The sequence below is a fragment of the Moschus berezovskii genome, chromosome 1, assembly GCF_049115385.1.
Source record: "Moschus berezovskii isolate FMDL1 chromosome 1, NW_MosBer_1.0, whole genome shotgun sequence".
Taxonomy (NCBI): Eukaryota; Metazoa; Chordata; class Mammalia; order Artiodactyla; family Moschidae; genus Moschus; species Moschus berezovskii.
This window is the reverse complement of record NC_142460.1, coordinates 61,813,798-61,835,109: the sequence shown is the minus strand read 5'-3', so window position 1 is coordinate 61,835,109 and position 21,312 is coordinate 61,813,798. Positions and strand designations below refer to the sequence as shown.

The following is a 21,312-nucleotide window of genomic DNA, read 5'->3' as shown; positions in this document are numbered from 1 at the left end:
ATTTGTCAACTGTTGGGCTACACCCACAGGCTTGCAAACCCTGTAGGTGTCCACCTGAGAGACAAAGGAAAGCCAGGAGCCAGTGAAAGAAACAACAGTTTAGTACTTAGGGAATCTTACAAATCTTAAAGTCCTGTAGCAACACCCCATCATAGATAGCAGACAGCAGCCAGGACACAGTAGTAGTCCTCACAATGGGGGTGGAGGTGGGGTAACCATTTATAGGGGGAATTGGCTTCAGGTTGGCTCATCAGTTATCATGGTAACCAGAAGCTGGGACAAGAATGTTGGCAGTTACTGATTCTGTTCTGTTCTGTTCAGTCGCTCAGTCGTGTCCGACTCTTTGTGACCCCGTGGACTGTAGCCTACCAGGCTTCTCCATCCATGGGATTCTCCAGGCAAGAATACTGGAGTGGGTTACCATTTCCTTCTCCAGGGGATCTTCCCGACCCAGGGATCGAACCCGGGTCTCCCGCATTGGAGGCAGATGCGTTAACCTCTGAGCCTCCAGGGAAGCCCAGTTACTGATTAAACCCTATAATTAAGAGGATTGGATAGTCATGTGAGTAGGGTGTAAGTGAACCATGGGCTGGTTGAGCAGAAGTCCTATAAGAGGGCAAGAGAACTGTCATCTTGAGTGGCCTGATCATATACCAACAGATCAGACTTTACAGACTGTTATAATGTCTGTTTTCACAAAATAGAAATACTATTATTGAATAATTTAAGAATGAACTTCTTTACATTTCATAGAGCTTAATTCAAAAATCAAAGTTATGAATTCCCACCTCTATAGCACAGGAGTATATATAGTAGGTGCTTAGATGTTTCACTGCTGCTGCTGCTGCTAAGTCGCTTCAGTTGATGTTTCACTAGCAGTCATTAAAAAGTGAAAGTGAAAGTCACTCAGTCGTGTCCCACTCTTTGCGAACCTATGGACTATACAGTCCATGGAATTCTCTAGGCCAGAATACTGGAGTGGGTAACCTTTCCCTTCTCCAGGGGATCTTCCCAACCCAGGTATCGAACTCAGGTCTCCCACGTTGCAGGCAGATTCTTTACCAGCTGAACCACAAGGGAAGCTGGTCATTTTTTAATTCATTAAAAACATGATATGTAAAAGCTCCCTTGTTTGAAGAAAAGTATAGATTATATATGTTTACAACATATAACTTCTTTCATTGACAAAACTGTTCTGAAACTGCAAGGGCTGCATGCTTTCCTAACCTTCCAGGAATCTTTTTATTTCCATTAATTCATTGACACTTTTCATTCTCTGTATTACTGAAGTTTTAACAAGATATAATTTAATTGGATGGCATATGGGTAGTTGCTTAATAACAGAGGTAAAGAAACTGAAGCCCAGAGAAGTTATAGAACTTGATCCACCTCACATATGACTATCACCAGAATTCAGATTTTAGATATTTTTAAAATTTCTCCTTCCTATTCCTATAACTCACAATAATAATTCAGTTTGTTATCAATATTCTAAAGCATTAAATCAATCAGTGCCTCCAATATCCCTTAACTTGAATAAAGCTTGATTTTTATTTAGATTATTATAAAAATTATTAATCTAATCAGTTGTAAGCAGCAAACCGAACAAAAGAAAGAATACAACTGAAAAGCAAACCACTTAACTCTCTACCATAATAATTTAAATTTATTAAGCCTGAGAAAGACTTCCAAAGAAGTGGATCTTTTTCTGGGAATCAAGTACATGATAAGCTACGTGCAAGTTTATATTCATGGTAATAACTTTCTCATAAAAAGGACATTTCTACTGGAGAATATCTAAATCTTAAACGCTATTGCTGTATCAGTAAGAAACCAGTCAATTATTTAAGAGGATTTTTAAGAAACCTAAATGTAAATAAACACCAAGATCATTTATCTTAAGGTTTTAGTAAAAATTTACTAAACCTTGGAATTAGATGTTAGTCAATATGATTTAATCAAGATATTTTCAGGCAATCTATTTCAGAGTTGAGTTGTAGCTCACAGTCTGTACAGAACCAAGTTAAATAGTTGAATTTTATCCAATAAATAATGTACTGAAGGTTTTTTATTAGGTCCTAACTGGATTTCCTAATCTTCAAAATAATACTGATATCATAAATTAATGTGTGCCTTAAAATATCACAGTTTTTTTTCATTGAAAAGAATTGAATAACAAATTATAAGGAACAGATGTTACAGAAAACAACATTAACTTTTTGAAGATGAAGGTGGCAGTTCAAAAGAAAACATTATTTACTTACAAACTGGTGTATTTTTAAAATATATAGTATAGTTGAAGAATTTTAAACCTGGACCAGGTATTTTCATGGTAGCCAGGTAGCAAGGGATTTATTGAGACCATGTATTCAAGTTCAGATTGAGGAGAATATTATGTAATTGACTGTCTTTGGAAAATCAGATCACCTCATTACAGAAAATTGTGTTGTTTAATTTAAATAATTGGATAGTAAAATGCCAGTAGTACTAATATATCTTATTTTTCACCCTGGTGATTACATATTTATGAACTTTGCTTCAATTAAAATTTTAATTGGATAACAGATTATTGTTGTGACACTTTGAAAAATGTGTATTTCTGCATAATTATTTATTAAACCTCTGTACTAGGAATTCTAAACACTCCTCTGTGAAGAATATTGTGTGTGTACATGTACAGGAGACATGGGTTTGATGACTGGGTTGAGAAGATCCCCTGGAGAAGGGAATGACAATCCACTCCAGTATACTTGCCTGGAGAACCCCATGGACAGAAGAACCTGGTGGACTACAGTCCATGGGGTCACAGAGTCGGACACGACTGAGTGACTGAACAACAACAATGTATAATATATATTTAAAAATAAGAGTGTATAATGTGATACACATTTATAGTAAAATTCTGTAGATGATGGGGCTGGGATGATTATGAAAACATTATGAATCTCATCATCATCAACAATAGCCATATATATTTAATAGTAAACTATCCACTAGTATTATGCTTAGTATTTCAAATTCATTATCAAATTTATCTGCATAATAGTCTTAATAAATGGGTACTATTATTATTCCTAGTTTAAGTGGTTATATTACTTGCATAACGTCACACGCCTTATCAAGCTCAAAGCCTGTACTTGGAGAAGACTCTTGAGAGTCCCTTGGACTGCAAGGAGATCAAACTAGTTAATCCTAAAGGAAATCAATCCTGAATATTCATTGGAAGGACTGATGCTGAAGCTGAAGCTCCAATACTTTGGCCACCTGATGGGAAGAACTGACTCATTGGAAAAGACCCTGATGATGGGAAGGATTAAAGGCAGGAGGACAGGGGGATGATGGAGGATGAGATGACTGAATGGCAACACCACTCAATGGACATGAGTTTGGGCAAGCTTGGGAGTTGCTGATGGACAAGGAAGCCTGGCATGCTGCAGTCCATGGGGTTGCAAAGAGTCAGACATGACTGAGCCAGTAAATTGAACTGAAGTCCACACTATTGCCACTATTTTATACCATCATTTTCACTAACAGAACATCTGGGTTGTATGTTCTAGAACAGTCATAGCCTTGCTTGACCCTGGTTTCATGTCTGTAAAAATGAGAATGTTGAATGAAATATTTTCACTTTCACTTTCAACACAAACCTTCAGAGCAATTTTACTGTGATATTTCACTATTTACTAAGGCTGCAATCAAACACTGGGAAAAACAAGATCTACCATTATTTGGAAATGGGGAATTCACAAAACCTGTGCTGTAGCTCTTGGTCTGGACAGGGATAATTTCTGCCTTTTTATCATATTAGTGTGGCTAATCACAGAGCTCTGACTTTATATCAGGATAAACTTCAAAGCCCTTAACTTTGTTAACATGGGGTTCTACAAATGGCTCTAGCATATATCTCCAAATTCATCTCTAATCATTCTTTAACCATGCTAAATTTCTGCCAATTCTTACAATGCATTGACTTTCTATAATGGTCCATTTCTGTTCAGTCCTCCTACATGAACATCACATCGTTTTCTGGTTGTTTAGATTTTGTTAGGTTCCCAGACATATGTTCCCATGGACCCTTGTACTACTTTTATCCATAAATTTCTATGATGTTTCATTGAAATTACTTTTTTTTTTTTGGGATAATCTGTTAGACTGCAAATTCCATCCATGAGGGTGAGGACTATATTCACTATAATATGTTGTAGTATGTTGGAGACATCCTCTCCTCCTCCTTTCCCCGCAAAAAGGAATTTGTAGGTATAACTGAGGACCTCAATCATCATGGATCAAATGGATGGCTCAAATTCATGACAAGTGTCTTTATAAGAGACATCAGAAGAGAAGACAAACAGGAGAAGGCTGTAGGTAGACAGAGGCAGAGACGAGTTGTGCAGCCACAAGCCAAGGAATGCCCAGGGCCACCTCTACTGGAATCTTAGGAGAGAGTGTGCTTCTGGCTTCCACAAATATGAGAGAACAAATTTGGTGTTTTAAGCCACCAAATGTGGTCATTTGCTAGAGTAATCCAAGGAAATTAATGTAGTATTGGACCTACAGAGGTTGATACATGGTAGTAGCTCAATAAATGTTTATTGATGTGAATGGATTAGATGATTCTGGTATAAAACAGGTTAGATTAACCCAGGATTATCCATGTCCTCACCGTTCACTTAATATGTAGAGATTTACCCTTAAGGTAGCAACAATATGTATGTAAAGTAAGTCTATCTAACACTATTTTAATCAGTAGAATCCAATTATTCTGTATTCCTGGAGATAATGCTTCCTGGGAGGCAGGGACTACTGGAAGTATAGACTTTTACACTGAATCAAATTGAGTAGATTAAGCTTGTAAATTCGAATCCAAGGTTGAGAATGTTGTTTTTAATTGATTGACAGCGTAGAGGTGCTAGTAGACGCTAGATTATTGAGCACCTATTATATGGCAGGCACTGAGACAGATACTGGGGATATGGTGGTAAACAATAAACACTGTCCTCCTGGATTTATAGTTCAATGGGGAAAATAAACAGCAAACAAGTAATTACAAGTCTAAGAACTGTTATGAAAGAGAAACTGCAAGGTGCTCTGGAAGAGAATAAACAGCCTTTGGTGATGAATCAGCAGAGTAGGGGGTTTCCCAGGTTGGTGCTATTGGTAAAGAATCTGCCTGCCAGTGCAGGAGGTGCCAGAGATGCTGGTTTGATCCCTGGGTCGGAAATATACTTTGGAGTAGGAAATGGCAACCCACTCCAGTATTCTTGTTTGGAAAATTCCATGGACAGAGTTATCTGGTGGGCTACAGTCCATGGGGTCTCAAAGAGTCAGACACGACTGAATCCACACCACACTGCATCTCACTGCAGCAGAGTAGGAGTTTGGAAATGTGATATATTGGGAGAAGGAGGAGCGGAAGCAGAGAAGGAGAAGCAGGAGGAGGGGGAGGAGGGGGAAGGATGAGGAGGCAGATGAGTTGTTCCTGGGTTAGAGGTCTCAAAGACTCCATTAATGTAAACAGACACTAAGGGACTTCCCTGCTGGTCCAGTGGTTAAGAATCTGCCTTTTAAAGCAGGGGACACAGGTTAGCTACCTGGTCTGAAAACTAAAATCCCACATGCCTTGGGGCAACTAAGCCCACACGCCACAACTAGAGAGAAACCTGCCTGCTGCAATTGGAGATCCAGCATGCCACAAGGAAGGTCCTGTGTGTTGACACAGTCAAAAATAAATATATTAAAAAATAAACAGATACTTAGACAAATAAACCATAAAAGTATCTACAAAATGAATGTCATAAAATTCCATAAAGTACAGTAAAGATACAAATTCCTCTGTGGTGAAAACTTATCTATATTTCCACTTATTCATTTTTTCAATCCTGAGAAGGTATTTCTAATTAGTTTTGTAGGAGAAATGTGTATATAAACATAAGATTTACTCAGGTAAGTAACACCAAAGAGAGCAAACCTGTCCTTAAGAAAAAACACAATAAAATCCTTGGTAAGAAATGAAGTGTGTTTGTAACTAGGTGATAGGAATTGTTCCTTTGCTTAATCGAATGAGGCTGTATTTTTAGAAAAAGATAAGTATATTAAAATGACATATTTCATTCTATGGTTTAGAAAGATGCATACTTCCTTAAGAGGAAGCAATTATCTGAAAAGAGTTGCAAAACTGTTACTGAGCAAGGACTTAGCACCTACCCAATGTTTGGCATAAGTCAGGCTGACATGAAGTGAGGTTTGCTGTAGGTGTTTCTATTTAAAGAGAAAAAAAGTGAAGTTATTTATTTGGTATCCAAAAAAAAAAAAAGAGAGAGATTTCATATCTTTAGGAAAGTATGAGGGAAAAGCAATTTGGCTATTTTAAACCAAAGAATTTTCTTCTATGGAGGCATATGATTTTGTCTCTATGTAATCAAGATTATTCTAGTTTATATTTACATTTCAAAGTGAAATCTGTTATTTGTATTCTGTGTCATTTTCTATGCAATACTTTTTAAAGTTAACCCTTTTCTGTTTGAACAACTTTTTAAAGCTATGGGTGACAGCACTGACATGATTTTTTGAAATAAAGCATTTCTCAAAATTCTGCCCAGTGAAATACATTGTGGAATGTATTTGTTTCATGCTTATGTGCTTTATTCATGACTCCCAATTTTAGATGAAATATCAAAATTTCAAACAATATTATCTCATCACTTCACCAAAATAGTTTTTTAAACAAAGAGGTCTCCACAAAGTAATGGATGGAGAGCACCCAGTAAGTTAATTAAGCTTTGTTGATAGTCAATACAGGAAAACATTAACACTTTTTTCAGGGAAAAAAAATAATCCCTTCTCAGGATATATAGCAACCAATATTGGTTTAATATGGTATGTATGAAGATGTAGCAGTATACAATGGAGACTCATCAACCTGTAGAATCACCACTAAATGGTCACATAGATATAAGAGTGAGATAGAAGTGAAAACTGAAGAAATAGTTCTCCTAGATGAAGAGAATTTTGTGATTTTGCCAATGATGCTATTCTCTTGGTCACCTAGAATTAAAACATCTCCAAGTTTACTTTTCCCTATAACTCCAGAGTCAAATCATATTATGTTGGTATCTTCTTGACTTTATTACCACTGATAATCTAAAACTTCAGCCTGACAGATTAGGCTAGTTCTATAATTTTTTATTAGACTGCTTTCCCACAGTGTCTCTTCCTAATCCATCCTACATTATGTGACCAGAAAATTATACTTTAAAAAATATTTAAAAATATTCAGACTTTCCTATAGCCTAAGAGAGTAAAATCACAGTAAGTACACCACTCTTAGAAATATTCAGGCCTAAAACTTTGAACTCAGCCTTCACACAGTGCAGGCAGATCATCAGTCCTGTCATTACTACACTTTAAAGTTATTTCTTAATTCATTCCCATTATCTGCTATCCCCACAGCTATTTTCCTAGTTCAGATACTCATCACATGCATTTGAATTCAGCTAGATGGCAACTTTAATTATGTGGAATACAGTAGAGTAGTGGCAAACGAGATAGACATAAAGAGCCTCTGAAGAAACATCTGACAGATGGTCACATACTAAGAACAGAGTTTACTCATAAAACAGATTCAGTGCCTCACACTCTTACTTCAGATATGTTTATTGATTTCTGAATTCATATAGCAGTATGAAAGTGAAAGTGAAGTTGCTCAGTCGTCTCTGACTCTTTGCGGCCCCATGGACTGTGGCCTACCAGACTCCTCTGTCCATGGGATTTTCCAGGCAATAGTACTGGAGTGGATTGCCATTGCCTTCTCCAATATAGCTGTATGCTGCTGCTGCTGCTAAGTCACTTCAGTCGTGTCCGACTCTGTGTGACACCATAGACGGGAGCCCACCAGGCTCCCCCGTCCCTGGGATTCTCCAGGCAAGAACACTGGAGTGGGTTGCCATTTCCTTCTCCAATGTGTGAAAGTGAAAAGTGAAAGTGAAGTCGCTCAGTCATCTCCGACCCTTAGCGACCCCACGGACTGCAGCCCACCAGGCTCCTCCACCCATGGGGTTTTCTAGGCAAGAGTACTGGAGTGGCTTGCCATGTATAGCAGATGTCAACTAAGTGTTAAGAACAGACATGAGATACCTAAAGAGAGGGAGTTGAATGGAAGTGCACACTGCTAGGCTGACTGAAAGAACAACTGGGAAAATTGAAAATTTGACATAAAATTCCAAAATAAATACTACTCTGGAGGCAGGAGTTTAGGATCAAAAAGCCCTATAAAATTCAAGGAGCACCAATGGACTCACTATGTCAGAACTCAATACATTACTATGGTTAGTCAAGATCAACTGAAACATACTAAGATATGTATCAGATATTTTATATAGAAAGACAGGAGTTTGTAGATGCATGATTAGAAAAAAATTTCCCTTCAATATACTTAAAAATTATAAAAATACTAATTTAAAGACCAAACCTGTGTCTGAAAACTTCAACTATCAAAAATGATTCATTTTCCAAAGGTTTCTGTTTTTTTTTCCCCATTTCAAATATATCATAAGCTTCTTGAGGGCAGAAACAATATCATTTGCCTTTCTGTATCACATGGGATTAGCATAGTGCCCAGATGCTTTACCATCTGAGCCACAGGGAAGTCTATTTACATAGCATAGGGGTTAATAAATGTATGTTTTCATAAAGAAGAGATACAGAACATGTTCTAGATATTAGCCTCTGACTAAAAGAAAATTTTCATATGTGACTTGTTTGGTAATGTTAATGCCTAAAATGTTCTAGTGACACAAGAATTCCCTTATACGTTTGTATTTTGGCATACTCTGAAATAAATTAAAATAGTGTGAGTAAATTTCTTCATTCAAATATCCCAGCCTAGGCTTTAAATGAAGTAGCTATTTAGCAGAAGAGGTTTGGCCTGACATTGTATTAACATGTTTGTTCTATATTCATTCAACATTTGATCCCATCTACCAACAAGAAAAATATCCCTAAGATTGACTTACAAGAGAAAGAGAATAGTGAGAGACTCTGATCCAGTCTAGTGAGCCAGTTACTGAATTCTCTTCTCAGCTAAATGGAAACAAACCTCATGAAACATTTCTGTTGACATAAAGACCCTTAGCTGGGATTATGCTTTTTCAGAAAATTATTTCAGATACGTGCTTTCCTCTACTGTTCTGTCATTTCTCCAGAAACAATGCAATTCAGTACTTCAAACTGTGGCTACGATGGGACACAAAAGATTTCAAGATTCACTCTTTTTGATGACCTTAATTTACTTGTCAGATAAAAATGCCAAATGATACAGGGATAATTGGAAAATGTGAGTTTGGTACAACTTGATGGAGAGGCAGAAGCAGAAGCAGATAGTGCAGCATGATGAAACACTTTCTGTCATTTTTTTTAAAAGGGATTTTTGTCTGCATTAATAAATGGTCAGCATGCCTTGCTACAGGTAGGCTTCATGTGATAAGTATCAAAGAACAGTGAAAAGAGATCAAGGCATTTAAACACCTGGTACTATTGTTAACATTCTAAATGTCAAGAATTTAATTTGTAATTGTCTATATTTCATATAGTTATTGGAAGCTGTGATAGGTCTTTGATAACATTTCTTTGCAATTGAAATACTCATGTTCCCGAGATACATATTTTATCATTAAAAAAAAAACCCATCAAGTGTCGAATAGAATTTCCTTATAAATTTCACAGATTCCCTGGATTATTGACATGGAATCTATTATGTTCAAATACTGTTCAACAAGTATCATAATAATAATAGTTGGTATTTGCATTACAGTCAGTTCAGTCGCTCAGTCGTGTCTGACTCTCCGCGACCCCAGGCATACATATATATATACATGGACTTTTCTGGTGGCTTAGACGGTAAAATATCTGCCTGCAATGCGGGAGACATGTGTTTGATCCCTGGGTTGGGAAGATCCCCTGGAGAAGGGCATGGCAACCCACTCCAGTATTCTTGCCTGGAGAATCCCCATGGACAGAGGAGCCTGGTGGGCTACAGTTAATGGGGTCGCAAACAATCGGACATGACTGAGCGATTAAACACAGCACACAGCACAGTACAGGCATATATATGCATCTGAGATTATAGCTTTTTAATATAAAGGCTAGTGTGATTTGAGGTAAGCAGATTTGTAACTGAATGTATAGAGATCACAAGTTTCACAAGCCTTCAGTTCAGTTCAGTCGCTCAGTCGTGTCCGACTCTCCGCGACCCCATGAATCACAGCACGCCAGGCCTCCCTGTCCATCACCAACTCCCGGAGTTCACTCAAACTCATGTCCACAGAGTCGGTGATGCCATCCAGCCATCTCATTCTCTGTCGTCCCCGTCTCCTCTTGCCCCCAATCCCTCCCAGCATAAGAGTCTGCAGTGGAAGCAGTGTCAGACTTTAATTTTTTGGGCTCCAAAATCACTGCAGATGCTGATTGCAGCCAGGAAATTAAAAGACACTTACTCCTTGGAAGGAAAGTTATGACCAACCTAGATAGCATATTAAAAAGCAGAGACATTACTTTGCCAACCAAGGTCCGCTAGTCAAAGCTATGGTTTTTCCCATGGTCATGTATGGATATGAGAGTTGGACTCTGAAGAAGGCTGATCGCCGAAGAATTGATGCTTTTGCACTGTGGTGCTGGAGAAGACTCTTGAGAGTCCCTTGGACTGCAAGGAGATCCAACCAGTCTATTCTAGAGGAGATCAGTCCTGGGTGTTCATTGGAGGAACTGATGCTGAGACTGAAGCTCCAATACTTTGGCCACCTCATGCGATGAGCTGACTCACAAGGCTTATAAAAGATTTATTTAGAATCTATTTTTTAGAAAAAATATTTAAAGAAAAAATCCTGAGAAAAAACACACATTGATTATTTAAAATATGTTCCATAGGATTTCTTGAGGAAATTCTCACTCACTGACTCATTATCCATTCAAAAGCGACAAAAATACTAACCATTTAGAAAGTGCTAAACACTATGACATAAGCATTTGGGAAACAAACAAAAACAAACACTAAAGTATATTCTCCTGTTCTCAAGTAGTTTCTCTTTAGTGACGGGGTTAGAGATGTAAGCCTTAATTGTGGTATAGCAAAATTGTTGCTAAAATGGAGGTATGTATGAAGGTGATGTGATAAGAGTATGAGAGTAATAACCTTGATAGGAAGAAGTGAAAGAGGGTTTATAAGGGTGATTCTCACTGGAATGATTAAATATGCAGTCGCCAAGGTGATGAATAGATATTGGGACATTCTAGTTTGAAGAAATGACATCACAAATCTGGAGACATAAAATAGCTCAATATCTTGAGGAGCTGTTTCTGTGTACTTTGGGATGTCTGAGACATAGATCAAGAGGCTGAAGTGGAGGCTGGAAAGAGAAAGGCAAAAGGTGGATCATGAAAATCTAAATTGACATCAGTCAGTGTGCTTATGTTTTTCTCAAGTTACCATTCACACTCAGGTTCAGAAGTGGAGGTATTGGAGATATGAGTTTCATCAAAATTGCCTTACTGGAGATATAAACTCTTGCAAATATATGGGAAGGATCTGCCTGAAGATAAATCCAACAGAGAAGAAAGCAGAAGTGAGAGAGAGAAAGTACTGAGAACATATATGGAGAGCCTGGATTCAGCCTGAATCTCACTTTTCATTAAGCCAGTCAGGGTTTTGTTACTTGAAATTGATAGTCCTATTTAATATAATAAACCAAAGAGGGAAGAGTTTGGTTATATTTATCCACAGACATATCCTAATATGGGCTTTCCTGGTGGCTCAGTGGTAAAGAATCCACCTGCTAATGCAGGAGACACAGGTTCGATCCTTGGATCAGGAAAATCTCCCAAAGGAGGAAATGGCCACCCTCTCCAGTATTCTTGCCTGAGAAATCCCATGGACAGAGGAGCCCTGTGGGTTGCAGTCCATGGGGTTGCAAAGAGTTGGACATGACTGAGCAACTACTTAACAACAATAAGAGAGAGTAAGGGAGAGTAAGTGGGTCTTTATAGTTCCAAGAAAAGTGGGCTTTTATATTTCCAAGAAAAAATTTCTCATTGCTTATTAGGCTGGATATTTCCTATCTTCATTTACTTTTTTTTTTTTTTAAACTGATGTTGAATACAGCCTCCTGAGTATGTTTTTCCCCATAACTAGGTGGATAGGACTGGAAGGATAAGGTGAAATGGGATGGGGGAGGGTTAATTTTATAAAGTAACTTTTTGTTAAACAAAGAATATAAAATTCTCTGCCTGAAGATTCCTTTTTTATTTAACAGACAGATTAGATTCAGGGGGAAATCAGTCTTGTTTAGCATATATTTAATAGATCTTATGCACTGACAATAAAAATTGCATGAATGTAAAAACAAACCAAAAATAAAAACAAATGAACTGACATTTCTGGCAAGTTGAGCATGACAGGATATTAAAATCAGATTGTGGAAAAATCTGCCCAATTTAAACCCATCTAATTATAAACTCATTACCACCAAATCTGGATCTAAACAAATTCCTGTGGAAGACTTTTACTTCATTTTCTCATTAATGATAAAGCAGATTTGAGACTACAGTTGTCCCTTGTTTGGCTTCAGTAGAAGTATCTTATGAAAGCACAGAAACCAGCAATGTTGGGCTGTGACTGTAATTTCTCTCAGTATTATGGACCCAAGCACTGTGTCCTAAGCAATTTAGATCCCAGGCATTTAAGAGGAACCTGCTACTTCTTATGTCAGAACTCATTTGATTATCCCCTGAAAGTGAATAAGTTGTATGGTAAGTTTTTGTTCATTGCTTGAAATTGTTTGAAGCCTGTTCTGAGTAACACCAACCATTTACCTCAACCTTTAACCAGTCACTATAACTGGTTCTGAAAGATTTAAGGAGAATCAATCCTTTTTAATTTTATTTATTTTTTAAAAAATTATTTTTAATTGAAGGATGATTATTTTACAACATTGTGTTGTTTCTGCCAGACATCAACATGAATCAGTCATAGGTATACATATGTCCCCTCCCTCTTGAGCCTCCCTCTCACCTTCTACCCCATCCTACCCCTCTAGGTTGTCACAGGCACCAGTTTGGGCTCCCTGAGTCATACAGTGAATTCCCACTGGCTATCTCTTTTACATATAGTAGTGTTTCCATGCAACCCTATTTTTAAAAAGATCATAGTCCTACAAAACTATGGCTCTATTCAATTTTATGAGTGTCCCTCAAGTATTATGTTATGCTTTCCCAGAGACCACAACTGAGGTTTCCAAGTTAAATATTCTGTATTGGAAGCAAGAAGCTAGGCACAGTATTACTCTACTATTTACTGCAATTATTTTCAAGAAAATAACACTCTTTGCTTTGCATATTGACCTCTCACTAAATTTTTACTTCTTTGCCTAGAGACTCAAGTTAACTTAAAACTGAGGCTTAGTATTACGATTCTGAAAACATGACAGTAAATACCACTCTAAAAGAATGGTAAACGAGGGCTTCCCTGGTGGTCCAGTGATTAAGAATCTGCCTTGCAATGCAAGGGACATGAGTTTGATCCCTGGTCTGGGAAGAGTTCGCATGTTGCGGACTAAGCCTATGTGCCACAACTACTGAGCAAGCACTTTAGAGCTCCTGCTCTGCAACAAGAGAGACCTCTGCAATGAAGAGTCACCACAGCTAGAGAAAGCCCGTGAGCAGCAAAGGAGACCCACTACAGCCAAAACATTAAATAAATAATTAAAGCTTAAAAAAACGTTAAAAATTAAAAGAATGGTGAACTAAAAGGGAAAAGTTTTCTGACACACTCATGAACAATTTCATGTAATATGAACCAGTACTATGTTTTATTTATTCATCTTTTAAATCAGTATCCTCACAATTCGATACTGATTGTAGACAAACTGCATATATGCCATCTTGGTAGACAGAATAATAAATCTATTTCAATATGTTGATGACCTGGGTTTCATTTTCAAAAACTAGAATTGATTTCTGGATATAAATAACTCTGCCAACTTACTACTGCCATGAACAACTATATAATCATCAACTTTATCGAAACTAAAATCATTTTCTTTGGTAGACAAAAGGTAATTGACCAAAAGTCTATAAACTAGACTACCTATTCTATTTTGTACAACATACTTTTCCCATGGCTTATCCTAGAAAGCTTGCTGCACAACTATGCAACTCAATATATATGGGAGCGGTTCTCGGGCTTCTTTTTGATGACTTGGAACACCTGCTTTGATGACTTGGAACACCTGTTTTCCAGGGCAGAATCATCTTCTTTCCACAGTACCCTGTGGTGTGAAACTCTAGGCTTTCAGTCTACAGAATGTTTAACTCTGGGAGCACATCCAAATCTGCTTCCTAAGGACAGTCTTTGTTTTGCCTGCAGCCCATTTCAGTGCAAATGTGGGAAGATTTTATTTTCACATGAGCAAAAATATTGGTTGGATATCTTGGCCTTAATAGTGGAAAGATTTCTGCATCTTCTTCATCTTATTTTTAAAGCACCTGCATCATCCCTCAATACAAGAATACAGAATCTAAGCACTCATTAAAGACTAGCCTTAAAATTTTAGTAAGGGTTCCATTGTTGCTCAGCTGGTAAAGAATTTGCCTGCAATGTGGGAGACCTGAGTTTGATCCCTGGGTTGGGAAGATCCCCTGGAGAAGGAAAAGACTGTCACTCCAGTATTCTGTCCTGGAGAATTCCAAGGGGTCGCAAAGAGTGGGATATGACTGAGTGACTTTCACTTTCACTTTTCAAGCAACTCTTAGGATATCTCCTCAGTCCTTTCTCTGAAAACTGCCTCCACCCCAGGGTAGGGTCTTGGAAGACTGTTCTCTCTGGCTCAGGCTCCCAGACATGAATTGGATTAGGGATGGAGATCTGACTCAAACTGGGTCACTCATGGCCTCTCTATCAGGAATTTGGGATAAGATTCACAGTATTTGCCAATTTTAATCCATGATTGATATGAAAGGGAAATGTGAATTTGCAAGCCATGGGGCAGATAGATATCCTTTGAGGGATTGGGGGCAGGAGGAGAAGGGGACAACAGAGAATGAGGTGGCTGGATGGCATCATTGACTCGATGGACGTGAGTTTGAGTGAACTCCAAGAGTTGGTGATGGACAGGGAGGCCTGGCGTGCTGTGATTCACGGGGTCGCAAAGACTCGGACACGACTGAGCAACTGAACTGAACTGAACTGAACTGAATGTTTAATATAACTTGAAATCTATCATCCCAGTGGAGAGTTAAGCAAGAAGAGAGAGAGAAAATGACAGAAAGACAGATAGCTGGCTATAAAAAGATGCAGCTCCTAAGATGGATAAATACAAACAGTGAGAAGTAGGTCTCTAATGGACAGAAATTAGCTGTCAACAATTGAAAAGAATTCAAGAGGCATTTTGAGTTGCAATACAGAACATGACAGAAAAAAGAAGAATGTGCTAACAGCAATTAGATAACCCAGATCTCCTTGGTGTTTCCACTTGGTGCTCTGTTTGGCCAGGCAACTTAGGTTAATTTGGAAAAGAATGGAGTAGGCCTCCTTCTAGTCATTTTGCAAGCAGAAATGTGACTTTATAAAAGTTAAAAATTCTCAACCTGCATTTATTCCATAATTTGAAAAAGTAAAAATCCTTCATCAAATAAGATATTCTATGCCTATTATTTATAGCATAACTGATACCTATTTTGAGCCAAAAGCATAGTTTTCAATATATAGGTACATATGAATTTCTGTGGGTTGCATATTCTTTTGTAAGGAAATCATTTGTTTATTTATTTAATTTAAAAAATTTATAGTGGGGTAGGTGGTTATGGGTACATAAATCATGCCATTTCTACTTGAAAACTGAAGAGGGTTCCACAGAGGGTACTGTAAGCGAGCGTTCTTGCCAGAATTACATTTTTTCTTTCTTCTTAATTCTTTTCCTTTCTATTACAGGTTCACTCAAAAATTTATATTGCACTCAGTGAAGGAGTCTCTGTCAGAAGAAGGGTAGTAATCACTCTAACAAACACTGTTTAAAGTGCTTTCAAATGCCATTCACAGTTTTAAACACTTCACAGGTACCTACCCATTTAATCTTCACAACGATCATACGATATAGTAGTATTTTTAGCTTTACTTTATCTTTGGAGGAATTAAGGCACAGAGTTTAAGTAACCTGCCCATGGTTATGTAGATAGAAATGGTAGAACCAGATAAACAGTCTATTTTTGAGTATGACTTTCTAACCATTATGCTATACTGCCTGTTGACACTTACTTTTTGTAATTTAAATATATAAAAGAAAGGGAGTCCGACCCATAAATAATTTGATTATATTGAAACAGGAGAGACAGTGGTTTTTTGTCCACAAGATAATATTGCTGCAATGGGACTGATATCTCACAAGTTGAAGTGTGGGGCTTCCTTGGGTGAACCTTTAATGCTTAAGCCTTGGAAGGTCAGCTCTTCTTGGGTAATCTCACTCATCCTTATATGTTACCTGTAAAAATTAAGCAAACACCAACACGAAAACTAGCCAACTAATCTCAAACTAAGCTAAAAATGGGCGTGAAAAATAAATGCCAGAGGGAAGAATCAGAGAATGACCTGGTTGCTATTGTAGAATGTCTAACCTCTACAAGAAGACAATGAAGAATATTGTTCTTTTTTTTTAAGTATAGTACTGAATTTGCTGAAACGGAATGTCAGAGTTGAAAATTAATACCAATAAAGTCAGTATTGAGCTTCCCCAGTGGCTCACACAGTAAAGAGTATGCGCGCAAGGCAGGAGACTAGGATTCAATCCCTGGGTCAGGAAAATCTCTGAGAAGGAAATGGCTACCCACTCCAGTAATCTTGCCTAGGAAATCCCATGGACGGAAGAGCCTGGGGAGCCCCAACCCGTGGGGTCACAAAGGGCCGGACATGACTGAGAGACTAACACTTCACTTCACAGTCAGTATTAATAACCAATACTTCAGTTCATTTCAGTTCAGTTGCTCAGTCGTGTCCGACTCTTTGCGACCCATGAATCACAGCACACCAGGCCTCCCTGTCCATCGCCAATTCCCGGAGTTCACTCAAACTCATGTCCATCGAGTCGGTGATGCCAACCAATACTTAGTGAGTTCCAACCACATGAGGCTGGATAATCTGCTAAGAATTTTACACGGCATACTCAGAAGAACACTAGAAGGTAGATGGCATTCTTCTCCCCATTTTTCAAATGTAGAATCTGAGACCTAGGGTGGCTAACTGATTTACTCAAATCTGATATCTAGAAAGTAGTATAACACAGAGAACCCTGCTCAATATTATGCAACAACCTAAATGCGAAAAGAATTTGAAAAATAATAATACATGTATACAGATAACTGAATCACAACATTGTTAATCAACTAAACTCCAACATGGGGCTTCCTGGTGACTCAAAGGTAAAGAATCTACCTGACAATGCAGGAAAAGTGGGTTTGATCCCTGGGTTGGGAAGATCCTCTAGAGAAGGAAATGGCAACCCACTCCAGTATCCTTGCCTGAGAAATCCCATGGACAGAGGAGACTGGTGGGCTATAGTCCATGGGATTGCAAAGAGTCAGACACAATAGAGAATAAACAACAACACAAAAGCCCTCCAATAAAAAAATAAAAAGTTAAAAAAAAAAGATTTAAATCCAGGATTCAGTGCAAAGCTTGAGCTTTTAACCAAAATTCTTCTTCATCGCTACTCTTTAATTGTTTATTTATCTGTGAACTATCTGCCAAATGGAATTGCTCGAATCAGTTGCTATCATAAAAATGTCCTTGTTCTTTATGCTTTCCTTTACATCTTTCCTTTTCTTCATGACCAAGGGCAAGGCCCTTTTCTATGACATTTTTGTCATCTGCCAAATTCAGTGATAATTAAGGTTATAATGAGAGTTAACATTTCATAACCACAACAGGAGGGAGTCACTCCCCAACCTCCTTTCAGCTTTACTCTTCTCCCGAGCACTTCCCATCATCTTTCCTAGATGCGAGTTTCCTGGGACACAGACTCTTCTATGGGGCTCTGCATGCTGTAGGTTTATTGAAGAGTGAGCTCAGCATGGTCGTGTAGGAGAGTGAGAGAAGCAGAAATGGGAAAATGGAGTAGTTGAGCTGCGATGTGGTGGCTAGAAAGACCTCAGCCAATCTTAGGTAGTTTGGAGCTGAACTAGCCCTTCAGAGTTGTCCTGAATTGAAGTGATGAGACTAATCTTGGTGCCTCTCATTAAGCAAGTTTTCAACTCTGGCTGCCCTTGGGGAAAAAGGGGTTGTCTCTGGGGCATATAACCTCCTTTGAACAGAGGCAGTACCCAGTAAGTAACTCAGCTGTTGAGTCTTCAGCAAGCAGTGCTCCCATGAGCTGAAAGCAAAAGCTGAGTGCTCTCCTAAAGGAGAGATTAAGGTAACACACCTTAGCTCTGCATCACCTGACATTCTAAATATTATACTTACTGCTTGTGTATTGTCTTTCTCCTCTGTTTCTCTCTTTCCATAAGCTATGAAAGAGCAGGAATCTTTGTTTTTGCTTTATTTCTAGCATGTAGAATGTGTGCGTGACAAGTCGTTTCAGTCGTGTCCAACTCTTCACAACCTCATGGACTGTAGCCTGCCAGGCTCCTCTGACCATGGGATTCTCCAAGCAAGAACACTGGAGTGGGTTGTCATGCCTTCTTCCAGGGGATCTTTCCAACCCAGGGATTGAACCCATGTCTCTTATGTCTTCTGCATTAGCAGGTGGGTTCTTTAACCACTAGTGCCCCTTGGGAAAGTGCACGTAGAATAGCACTTAGTAAAGATGCAGAAAGGGTTCTCATGGATACTTGTTGAATGAATCAGTGTACAAACAAATGAATACATTTTTTGTGTCCTGATGAGAAAATTAAAACTTAAAACAAATTAATTGCCCTCCTCAGGGTCTAATACCTAGAGAGTAGCAGAGCATGGATGCTGATGCAGACTGGTCTGGCCCAAGTGCTAAATCACTTCAGTAGGAAGCTTCTCATATTTATAGAAAGGGAAGATAATTTGGCACATTACCTTTATTTAATTGATGAGGAATTAAAGTCCATAGTGGAGAATCCTCATGAGCCAAGATACCAAGTCATGTGTTTTCTACCTGAATATACCATTTTCTTTTATCAATTAGAGCATACAACTGAGTAACCTAGCCTGGGGCCGGTCAGTAACACAGTCGTGTGGCACATTAATCTTGGTGTATAACTTTGCTTTGCTAACATAGCACCTTTACTTCTATGATATTGAGATTCATGAACTGTCCTCAGTTCAGTTCAGTTCAGTCGCTCAGTCATATCTGACTCTTTGCGACCCCATGAGTCACAGCACGCCATGCCTCCCTGTCCATCACCAGCTCCCGGAGTTCACTCAAACTCATGTCCATCGAGTCGGTGATGCCATCCAGCCATCTCATTCTCTGTCGTCCCCGACTCCTCCCACCCCCAATCCTTCCTAGCATCAGACTCTTTTCCAGTGAGTCAACTCGATACATGAGGTGGCCAAAGTATTGGAGTTTCAGCTTTAGCATCAGTCCTTCCAATGAACACCCAGAATTGATCTCCTTTAGAATGGACTGGTTGGATCTCCTTGCAGTCCAAGGGACTTTCAAGAGTCTTCTCCAGCACCACAGTTCAAAACTTAATTTCCAGGACTTCTTCAACTGACCACCTTTCATTTGAAGGTTTGGCATAGGATGGCTCAGCTCTAGTTTTCTCAGGAGGCTCTGGTGAACAGGTCATAATTCACTGTGTCTTGAAAGTCCAAAAACCAAATATGAACTGTCAAGGAGAAATATGCAGACTCACATGCTGGCAGATAGCAAGCATGTGTTAGAATTTAAATGGATGATTCCCAAGGTTCCAGCACATTCTGTAAGGGTGAATTTTTAAGGCTAAAATCGTCTCTAGGGGATTTGGAAGTTATGACAGCTATAGTTATGAAAATGAAAATATATTTGGAAGGATTTATTTTTAGAGTGGATGAAGTAAAGGTGATGAAATAATTAGATGTATTAGCAATGGTTTCAGAAAAGTCAGTTATGGAAAGCTTGCTCAGACAGACTTCTCTGTCTCCAAAACAACAGATAACTGGAAGAAAAATAAAAACTGAAGAAGGTTTTAGCTTTAGTGGCAAGATAATAAACATATGCCATGATATGGCCCCTGCCTATGAATCCAGCCCCTTATCCTATATTTCTTATACAAAGATCATCAGCCTGCCATTCCTTACCCCTATCCTCTGCACCCTCTGAAGTTGCTGGTTTTCTAAGTAAAGCATGCACTGGAATTACTCGGAGGGCTGGTTAAAAGAGAATGCTCGGTTAAGCCCTGGGCCCCAGATTTCTGATTCACTAAGAGTGAGTTAAGGTCTGAAAAGCAGCATTTCTAACATGCTCCCAGGTATTGCTGGATGCTTCTGGTGCAGCGTTCACACTTTGAGGACCACAGTCCCAAGCATATTGAATTATTTTTTTTTTTCTGTTGCTAGAAAGTCTGATACAATTTCATCTCTACCTGCAACACAAGAGATTCCCCAATCCTGTCATCCCACCCTCCATCCCCATAATTTCCACAGTGAAGTTTTATTTAACTTTAGTCTCCTTCAAGGTATTTTTTTTATTTTAGAAACTTTCCTTGACATATTTGGGTTTTTCTCTGTGTGCTCCTTGCAGTGTCACATGTAACCCTGTATTGCAACCTTGTGTAATTTTCTGAACCTCTCTACTAGCTTTTGTGAAAGCCAGGAACAAGTTTATTCTTCTCATCTTTGAATCCCCAGTGCTTGCCTCTATATCTGGCCCTTATTAATATTTTTTGATTGAGTGAAGGAATGAATAAATAAATTGAACCACTGAACATTCTTCTGCATGCTTTACCATTTGCTGCTTCCTTTCAAGTGTCCTTTACTTTCCTTCTCAATATGTCAAATTTAGGAACAAACTTTGTATCAAAGTTAGAAACAAACCTTTTTCCTTCTAAGGATAAACACTCATGCAACAACATTGGAAACATTACCAATATTATTCCTTCATCTCAGAATGAGGATAAGTGTGTATAAATGTAAGACATATGTATATCATATATGAATATATTATATATGTATATATGGGACTGCAAGGAGATCAAACCAGTCAATCCTAAAGGAAATTAGTCTTGAATATTGATTAGAAGGACTGGTGCTGAAGCTGAAACTCCAATACTTTGGCCACCTGATGTGCAGAACTGACTCATTAGAAAAGCACCTGATGCTGG

At 38.4% G+C, this 21,312-nt stretch overlaps 1 protein-coding gene across 3 annotated transcripts in view; it reads right to left on the bottom strand.

The window, feature by feature from the left end:
- The window catches only part of EPHA6 (EPH receptor A6), a 1,038,562-nt gene that overhangs the window by 326,674 nt on the left and 690,576 nt on the right, over nt 1-21,312 (bottom strand). The gene's annotated exons all lie outside the window — the stretch shown is intronic.